Source organism: Oncorhynchus nerka, unplaced genomic scaffold, assembly GCF_034236695.1.
Source record: "Oncorhynchus nerka isolate Pitt River unplaced genomic scaffold, Oner_Uvic_2.0 unplaced_scaffold_703, whole genome shotgun sequence".
Lineage (NCBI taxonomy): Eukaryota > Metazoa > Chordata > Actinopteri > Salmoniformes > Salmonidae > Oncorhynchus > Oncorhynchus nerka.
The window spans coordinates 359,989-370,686 of record NW_027040471.1 but is presented as its reverse complement, the minus strand read 5'-3'; positions in this window follow the sequence as shown (position 1 = coordinate 370,686).

Below are 10,698 nucleotides of genomic sequence, written 5' to 3'. Positions count from 1 at the left end.
GGAGGGAGGGAAGGAGGGAGAGAGGGAGGGAGGGAGGGAGGGAGGGAAGGATAGAGGGAGGGAGGGAGGGAGGGCTGGAGGGAGGGAGGGAGGGAGGGAGGGAGGGAAGGAGGGAGAGAGGGAGGGAAGGAGGGAGGGCTGGAGGGAGGGAGGGATAGAGGGAGGGCTGGAGGGAGGGAGGGATAGAGGGAGGGAGGGAGGGATAGAGGGAGGGAGGGAGGGAGGGAGGGCTGGAGTGATGGAGGGATGGAGGGCTGGGAGGGGAGGGAGGGAGGGCTGGAGGGAGGGAGGGCTGGAGGGATAGAGGGCTGGAAGGGGGAGGGCTGGAGGGAGGGAGAGATAGAGGGCTGGAGGGAGGGAGGGCTGGAGGGAGGGAGGGATAGAGGGCTGGAGGGAGGGAGGGCTGGAGGAGGGAGGGCTGGAGGGATAGAGGGCTGGAGGGAGGGAGGGCTGGAGGGAGGGAGGATAGAGGGCTGGAGGGAGGGAGGGCTGGAGGGAGGGAGGGAGGGCTGGAGGGATAGAGGGATGGAGGGAGGGAGGGCTGGAGGGAGGGAGGGATAGAGGGCTGGAGGGAGGGAGGGCTGGAGGGAGGGAGGGGGCTGGAGGGAGGGATAGAGGGCTGGAGGGAGGGAGGTAGGGAGGGCTGGAGGGAGGGAGGGAGGGCTGGAGGGAGGGAGGGCTGGAGGGAGGGAGGGATAGAGGGCTGGAGGGAGGGAGGGCTGGAGGGAGGTAGGGAGGGCTGGAGGGAGGGATAGAGGGCTGGAGGGAGGGAGGGCTGGAGGGAGGGAGGTAGGGAGGGCTGGAGGGAGGGAGGGAGAGCTGGAGGGAGGGAGGGCTGGAGGGAGAGAGGGCTGGAGGGAGGGAGGGCTGGAGGGAGAGAGGGAGGGAAGGAGGGAGAGAGGGAGGGAGGGAGGGCTGGAGGGAGAGAGGGAGGGAAGGAGGGAGAGAGGGAGGGAGGGAGGGCTGGAGGGAGGGAGGGAGGGCTGGAGGGAGGAGGGATAGAGGGAGGGATAGAGGGAGGGCTGGAGGGCTGGAGGGAGGGAGGGATGGAGGGAGGGAGGGAGGGATGGAGGGCTGGAGGGAGGGAGGGCTGGAGGGCTGGAGGGAGGGAGGGAGGGCTGGAGGGAGGGAGGGCTGGAGGGCTGGAGGGCTGGAGGGAGGGAGGGATGGAGGGAGGGAGGGATGGAGGGCTGAAGGGAGGGAGGGAGGGCTGGAGGGCTGGAGGGAGGGAGGGATGGAGGAGGGAGGGAGGGAGGGCTGGAGGGAGGGAGGGATGGAGGGCTGGAGGGAGGGAGGGAGGGATGGAGGGCTGGAGGGAGGGAGGGAGGGCTGGAGGGCTGGAGGGAGGGAGGGATGGAGGGGAGGGAGGGATAGAGGGCTGGAGGGAGGGAGGGCTGGAGGGAGGGAGGGCTGGAGGGATAGAGGGCTGGAGGGAGGGAGGGCTGGAGGGAGGGAGGGATAGAGGGCTGGAGGGAGGGAGGGCTGGAGGGAGGGAGGGCTGGAGGGATAGAGGGCTGGAGGGAGGGAGGGCTGGAGGGAGGGAGGGATAGAGGGCTGGAGGGAGGGAGGGCTGGAGGGAGGGAGGGGGGCTGGAGGGAGGGATAGAGGGCTGGAGGGAGGGAGGTAGGGGAGGGCTGGAGGGAGGGAGGGAGGGCTGGAGGGAGGGAGGGCTGGAGGGGAGGGAGGGATAGAGGGCTGGAGGGAGGGAGGGCTGGAGGGAGGGAGGGATAGAGGGCTGGAGGGAGGGAGGGCTGGAGGGAGGTAGGGAGGGCTGGAGGGAGGGATAGAGGGCTGGAGGGAGGGAGGGCTGGAGGGAGGGAGGTAGGGAGGGCTGGAGGGAGGGAGGGAGAGCTGGAGGGAGGGAGGGCTGGAGGGAGAGAGGGCTGGAGGGAGGGAGGGCTGGAGGGAGAGAGGGAGGGAAGGAGGAGAGAGGGAGGGAGGGAGGGCTGGAGGGAGAGAGGGAGGGAAGGAGGGGAGAGAGGGAGGGAGGGAGGGCTGGAGGGAGGGAGGGAGGGCTGGAGGGAGGGAGGGATAGAGGGAGGGATAGAGGGAGGGCTGGAGGGCTGGAGGGAGGGAGGGATGGAGGGAGGGAGGGAGGGATGGAGGGCTGGAGGGAGGGAGGGCTGGAGGGCTGGAGGGAGGGAGGGAGGGCTGGAGGGAGGGAGGGCTGGAGGGCTGGAGGGCTGGAGGGAGGGAGGGATGGAGGGAGGGAGGGATGGAGGGCTGAAGGGAGGGAGGGAGGGCTGGAGGGCTGGAGGGAGGGAGGGATGGAGGGAGGGAGGGAGGGAGGGCTGGAGGGAGGGAGGGATGGAGGGCTGGAGGGAGGGAGGGAGGGAGGGATGGAGGGCTGGAGGGAGGGAGGGAGGGCTGGAGGGCTGGAGGGAGGGAGGGATGGAGGGCTGGAGGGGGAGGGAGGGAGGAGAGGGCTGGAGGCAGGGAGGGATGGAGTGCTGGAGGGAGGGAGGGATGGAGGGCTGAGGAGGGAGGGAGGGAGGGAGGAGAGGGCTGGAGGGAGGGAGGGATGGAGTGCTGGAGGGAGGGAGGGAGGGAGGGAGGGCTGGAGGGCTGGAGGGAGGGAGGGATGGAGGGAGGGAGGGAGGGAGGGAGGGAGGGAGGGAGGGAGGGAGGGCTGGAGGGCTGGAGGGAGGGAGGGATGGAGGGCTGGAGGGAGGGAGGGAGGGCTGGAGGGAGGTAGGGAGGGCTGGAGGGCTGGAGGGAGGGAGGGAGGGAGGGAGGGAGGGAGGGAGGGAGGGAGGGAGGGAGGGAGGAGAGGTTGTGAATATTAATGACCAAGCACTTCTAAAGGCTAAATACCATCAGTATGTCAGGATGGGAGGCCGGCTGTTCAGCAAGGAGAGCTCTGGTTTATTTAATACTTCATTAGATATGCAGAATTACACAAGTCAACAGATGTGACCATTTACCTGAATATACAGACATCATCCTAGAATGTGCCTGATGACTGGTATACCTGAATATACAGACATCATCCTATAATATGACTGATGACTGGTATACCTGAATATACAGACATCATCCTAGAATGTGACTGATGACTGGTATACCTGAATATACAGACATCATCCTAGAATGTCCCTGTTTGACTGGTATACCTGAATATACAGACATCATCCTAGAATGTGCCTGATGACTGGTATACCTGAACATACAGACATCATCCTAGAATATGCCTGATGACTGGTATACCTCAATATACAGACATCATCCTATAATATGACTGATGACTGGTATACCTGAATATACAAACATCATCCTAGAATGTGACTGATGACTGGTATACCTGAATATACAGACATCATCCTAGAATGTGCCTGATGACTGGTATACCTGAATATACAGACATCATCCTAGAATGTGCCTGATGACTGGTATACCTGAATATACAGACATCATCCTAGAATGTGCCTGATGACTGGTATACCTGAATATACAGACATCATCCTAGAATGTGCCTGATGACTGGTATACCTGAATATACAGACATCATCCTAGAATATGCCTGATGACTGGTATACCTGAATATACAGACATCATCCTAGAATGTGCCTGATGACTGGTATACCTGAATATACAGACATCATCCTAGAATGTGCCTGATGACTGGTATACCTACAGACATCATCCTAGAATGTGAATGACATCTGAACTTGAAGCATCATCTTCGTTGATAGGACCCCCCCCCATCAGAAGACTCCATTACAGTACACCATAGGGAAGGTGCCCCCCCCATTAGAAGACTCCATTACAGTACACCATAGGGAAGGTGTCCCCCCCCCATCAGAAGACTCCATTACAGTACACCATAGGGAAGGTGTGTGTCCCCCCATCAGAAGACCCCATTACAGTACACCATAGGGAAGGTGTCCCCCCCCATCAGAAGACTCCATTACAGTACACCATAGGGAAGGTGTGTGTCCCCCCATCAGAAGACTCCATTACAGTACACCATAGGGAAGGTGTCCCCCCATTAGAATACTCCATTACAGTACACCATAGCGAAGGTGCCCCCCATCAGAAGACTCCATTACAGTACACCATAGGGAAGGTGTCCCCTCCCCGATCCGAAGACTCCATTGCAGTACACCATAGGGAAGGTGTGTCCCCCCCATCAGAAGACTCCATTACAGTACACCATAGGGAAGGTCTGTCACCCCCCATCAGAAGACTCCATTACAGTACACCATAGGAAGGTGTGTCCCCCATCAGAAGACTCCATTACAGTACACCATAGGGAAGGTGTGTCCCCCCCATCAGAAGACTCCATTACAGTACACCATAGGGAAGGTGTGTCTGTCACCCCATGGATGTCATAAGGTGAAAGCACCAATTTGTAAGTCGCTCTGGATAAGAGCGTCTGCTAAATGACTTAAATGTAAATGTAAATGTGTCCCCCCCATCAGAAGACTCCATTACAGTACACCATAGGGAAGGTGTGTCCCCCCCCCATCAGAAGACTCCATTACAGTACACCATAGGGAAGGTGTGTCTGTCACCCCCCACCCCCATTAGAAGACTCCATTACAGTACACCATAGGGAAGGTGTCCCCCCCCCATCAGAAGACTCCATTACAGTACACCATAGGGAAGGTGTCCCCCCATCAGAAGACTCCATTACAGTACACCATAGGGAAGGTGTCCCCCCATCAGAAGACTCCATTACAGTACACCATAGGGAAGGTGTCCCCCATCAGAAGACTCCATTACAGTACACCATAGGGAAGGTGCCCCCCATCAGAAGACTCCATTACAGTACACCATAGGGAAGGTGTCCCCCCCCCATCAGAAGACTCCATTACAGTACACCATAGGGAAAGTGGGTCTGTCCCCCCATCAGAAGACTCCATTACAGTACACCATAGGGAAGGTGTCCCCCCCATCAGAAGACTCCATTACAGTACACCATAGGGAAGGTGTCCCCCCCATCAGAAGACTCCATTACAGTACACCATAGGAAGGTGGGTCTGTCACCCCCATCAGAAGACTCCATTACAGTACACCATAGGGAAGGTGTCCCCCCCATCAGAAGACTCCATTACAGTACACCATAGGGAAGGTGTCCCCCCATCAGAAGACTCCATTACAGTACACCATAGGGAAGGTGTCCCCCCATCAGAAGACTCCATTACAGTACACCATAGGGAAGGTGCCCCCCCATCAGAAGACTCCATTACAGTACACCATAGGGAAATGGAGTCCGTCACATTTGGGTCATGTCGTTTTGGCTTTGGGATCACGAGACAATCACAGAGACTTTAAAGACATGCAGCCGCTGTAGTCACGGTGATAGAACCCCCTGACGACTCTACATTAGATAAGGAGTCCCATGTCAAATTAATGTTTGACCATGTTCTGATGTTCTGATGTTCTGATGTTCTGATGTTCCGTGTTCCGTGTTCCGCATCGACTTTGTCGCTGCAATTATCAGGGGATGTGTGTTTCAGCTGTGTGCGCGTATGAGTGTGTGTGCGTATGAGTGTGTGTGTGTTTCAGCTGTGTGTGTTTGTGTGTGTGTGTGCGTGTGCATGTGTGTGTGTGTGTGTGTGTCTGTGTGTGTGTGTGTGTGTATAAGTGTGTGTGTGTATATGAGTGTGTGTGTGTGTATATGTGTGTGTGTGTGTGTGTGTGTGTGTGTCTGTGTGTGTGTGTGTGTCTGTGTGTGTGCGTGTGTGTGTGTGTGTGAGTGTGTGTGTGAGTAGGCACCTATCAGGGGACAGATGGGTATAAGGATGTGACACAGATTCCTTTAGTCCATATTTAATATTCAAACATTCAAAGAGGAGAGAGAGGAAGTTGAGTGATACCCTGTTAGACTGTGGAACACGCTGTCTCTCTGTCTCCTCCTGTTAGACATTAGAACACGCTGTCTCTCTGTCTCCTACTGTTAGACTGTAGAACACGCTGTCTCTCTGTCTCCTACTGTTAGACTGTAGAACACGCTGTCTCTCTGTCTCCTCCTGTTAGACATTAGAGCACGCTGTCTCTCTGTCTCCTCCTGTTAGACTGTAGAACACGCTGTCTCTCTGTCTCCTACTGTTAGACTGTAGAACACGCTGTCTCTCTGTCTCCTACTGTTAGACTGTGGAACACGCTGTCTCTCTGTCTCCTACTGTTAGACTGTAGAACACGCTGTCTCTCTGTCTCCTCCTGTTAGACATTAGAACACGCTGTCTCTCTGTCTCCTACTGTTAGACTGTAGAACACGCTGTCTCTCTGTCTCCTACTGTTAGACTGTAGAACACGCTGTCTCTCTGTCTCCTCCTGTTAGACATTAGAACACGCTGTCTCTCTGTCTCTACTACTGTTAGACTGTAGAACACGCTGTCTCTCTGTCTCCTCCTGTTAGACTGTAGAACACGCTGTCTCTCTGTCTCCTCCTGTTAGACATTAGAACATGCTGTCTCTCTGTCTCCTACTGTGATGTCCTGTTAGACTGCAGAACACGCTGTCTCTCTGTCTCCTCCTGTTAGACTGCAGAACACGCTGTCTCTCTGTCTCCTCCTAGACTGTCCTACTGTGAGAACACACTGTCTCTCTGTCTCCTCCTGTTAGACATTAGAACACGGTGTCTCTCTGTCTCCTCCTGTTAGACTGTAGAACACGCTGTGTCTCTGTCTCCTACTGTTAGACTGCAGAACACGCTGTCTCTCTGTCTCCTACTGTTAGACTGCAGAACACGCTGTCTCTCTGTCTCCTACTGTGATGTCCTGTTAGACTGTAGAACACGCTGTCTCTCTGTCTCCTCCTGTTAGACTGTAGAACACGCTGTCTCTCTGTCTCCTCCTGTTAGACATTAGAACATGCTGTCTCTCTGTCTCCTACTGTGATGTCCTGTTAGACTGCAGAACACGCTGTCTCTCTGTCTCCTCCTGTTAGACTGCAGAACACGCTGTCTCTCTGTCTCCTCCTGTTAGACTGTAGAACACACTGTCTCTCTGTCTCCTCCTGTTAGACATTAGAACACGGTGTCTCTCTGTCTCCTCCTGTTAGACTGTAGAACACGCTGTCTCTCTGTCTCCTCCTGTTAGACTGTAGAACACGCTGTGTCTCTGTCTCCTACTGTTAGACTGCAGAACACGCTGTCTCTCTGTCTCCTACTGTTAGACTGCAGAACACGCTGTCTCTCTGTCTCCTCCTGTTAGACTGTGGAACACGCTGTCTCTCTGTCTCCTCCTGTTAGACTGCAGAACACGGTGTCTCTCTGTCTCCTCCTGTTAGACTGTAGAACACGCTGTCTCTCTGTCTCCTACTGTTAGACTGCGGAACACGCTGTCTCTCTGTCTCCTCCTGTTAGACTGTGGAACACGCTGTCTCTCTGTCTCCTCCTGTTAGACTGTAGAACACGCTGTCTCTCTGTCTCCTCCTGTTAGACTGTAGAACACGCTGTCTCCCTGTCTCCTACTGTGATGTCCTGTTAGACTGCAGAACACACTGTCTCTCTGTCTCCTACTGTGGTTTGTGCTGATAGTCTACACACACACACACTGGTTTCAATTAAGTGCTCTGCTTTGGATCAGATCTTATAGGACCTTGATCAAAAGTAGTGCTCTACATTAGGGTTTAGGGAGCCATTTTGGACAGAAACCCCTGACTGTTATATAGACCAGGGGGGATACACACAAAGACAGATACATGATACGTCCCCATTGGTACCCTATTCCCTATATAGTGCACTACTTTAGACCAGAGCCCTATAGAACCCTATTCCCTATATAGTGCACTACTTTAGACCAGAGCCCTATAGAACCCTATTCCCTATATAGTGCCCTACTTTAGACCAGAGCCCTATAGAACCCTATTCCCTATATAGTGCACTACTTTAGACCAGAGCCCTATAGAACCCTATTCCCTATATAGTGCACTACTTTAGACCAGAGCCCCATAGAACCCTATTCCCTATATAGTGCGCTACTTTAGACCAGAGCCCTATAGAACCCTATTCCCTATATAGTGCACTACTTTAGACCAGAGCCCTATATAACCCTATTCCCTATATAGTGCACTACTTTAGACCAGAGCCCTATAGAACCCTATTCCCTATGTAGTGCACTACTTTAGACCAGAGCCCTATAGAACCCTATTCCCTATATAGTGCACTACTTTAGACCAGAGCCCTATAGAACCCTATTCCCTATATAGTGCACTACTTTAGACCAGAGCCCTATAGAACCCTATTCCCTATATAGTGCACTACTTTAGACCAGAGCCCTATAGAACCCTATTCCCTATATAATGCACTACCCAATGGGCCCTTGTCAAAAGTGGTGCACTACATAAGGATAAGGGAGCCATTTGGGATGCAGGCCACACTACATGGCAAACACACACCTGCTGGTCCATTACTCCTATGGACGGCACCTGTAATTCAGGAGGCAGCATTTCACACACATTCAGGCAGCTCCATGTCACTGGTTATCACAGCTTCTCTTGGTCAACTACAGTGTCTGTCAGACTGGGGGGACATAATGTGTGAATAAATAACACATTATATAGGCCGTATTCCAAATGGCACACTGTTCAGTTTTTTTACCATATGGAATATGATTCCATTTGGGTCTCAGGCAATAGAACCATGTATAGTTTATGAATGGAAAGGGTTGATTTAATTCATAGATGTCTTTATTTATGGGACGGGATGACTTTACTGCCTCTTATCTGACTGTAGTATTAATGTATAAAATATAAATATCTTAGTACAGTAGGCTACTGTAGCTTCTCCTTCTATTCTTCAAAACGAGGCACGTAGGGGTTCTCTGGATAACAGAAAATAACCTGCTGACTGGCTCCATCTCCAGTAGACAATATGCTGGCTCCATCTCTAGTAGACAATATGCTGGCTCCATCTCTAGTAGACAATATGCTGGCTCCATCTCTAGTAGACACTATGATGGCTCCATCTCTAGTAGACAATATGCTGGCTCCATCTCTAGTAAACAATATGCTGGCTCCATCTCTAGTAGACAATATGCTGGCTCCATCTCTAGTAGACAATATGCTGGCTCCATCTCTAGTAGACAATATGCTGGCTCCATCTCTAGTAGACAATATGCTGGCTCCATCTCTAGTAGACAATATGCTGGCTCCATCTCTAGTAGACAATATGCTGGCTCCATCTCCAGTAGACCATATGCTGTCTGGCTCCATCTCTAGTAGACAGTATGCTGGCTCCATCTCTAGTAAACAATATGCTGGCTCCATCTCTAGTAAACAATATGCTGGCTCCATCTCTAGTAGACAATATGCTGGCTCCATCTCTAGTAGACAATATGCTGGCTCCATCTCTAGTAGACAATATGCTGGCTCCATCTCTAGTAGACAATATGCTGTCTGGCTCCATCTCTAGTAGACAATATGCTGGCTCCATCTCTAGTAGACAATATGCTGGCTCCATCTCTAGTAGACAATATGCTGTCTGGCTCCATCTCTAGTAGACAATATGCTGGCTCCATTTCTAGTAGACAATATGCTGGCTCCATCTCTAGTAGACAATATGCTGGCTCCATCTCTAGTAGACAATATGCTGAATCCATCTCTAGTAGACAATATGCTGTCTGGCTCCATCTCTAGTAGACAATATGCTGGCTCCATCTCTAGTAGACAATATGCTGGCTCCATCTAAAGTAGACAATATGCTGGCTGGCTCCATCTCTAGAAGACAATATGCTGGCTCCATCTCTAGTAGACAATATGCTGGCTCCATCTCTAGTAGACAATATGCTGGCTCCATCTCTAGTAGACAATATGCTGGCTCCATCTCTAGTAGACAATATGCTGTCTGGCTCCATCTCTAGTAGACAATATGCTGGCTGGCTCCATCTCTAGTAGACAATATGCTGGCTCCATCTCCAGTAGACAATATGCTGTCTGGCTCCATCTCTAGTAGACAATATGCTGACTGGCTCCATCTCCAGTAGACAATATGCTGTCTGGCTCCATCTCCAGTAGACCATATGCTGTCTGGCTCCATCTCTAGTAGACAGTATGCTGGCTCCATCTCTAGTAGACAATATGCTGGCTGGCTCCATCTCTAGTAGACAATATGCTGGCTGCATCTCTAGTAGACAATATGCTGGCTCCATCTCTAGTAGACAATATGCTGAATCCATCTCTAGTAGACAATATGCTGTCTGGCTCCATCTCAAGTAGACAATATGCTGGCTCCATCTCTAGTAGACAATATGCTGGCTCCATCTCCAGTAGACAATATGCTGGCTGGCTCCATCTCTAGAAGACAATATGCTGGCTCCATCTCTAGTAGACAATATGCTGGCTCCATCTCTAGTAGACAATATGCTGGCTCCATCTCTAGTAGACAATATGCTGGCTCCATCTCTAGTAGACAATATGCTGGCTCCATCTCTAGTAGACAATATGCTGTCTGGCTCCATCTCTAGTAGACAATATGCTGTCTGGCTCCATCTCTAGTAGACAATATGCTGTATGGCTCCATCTCTAGTAGACAATATGCTGGCTGGCTCCATCTCTAGTAGACAATATGCTGGCTCCATCTCCAGTAGACAATATGCTGTCTGGCTCCATCTCCAGTAGACAATATGCTGTCTGGCTCCATCTCTAGTAGACAATATGCTGACTGGCTCCATCTCTAGTAGACAATATGCTGGCTCCATCTCTAGTAGACAATATGCTGGCTCCATCTCTAGTAGACAATATGCTGGCTCC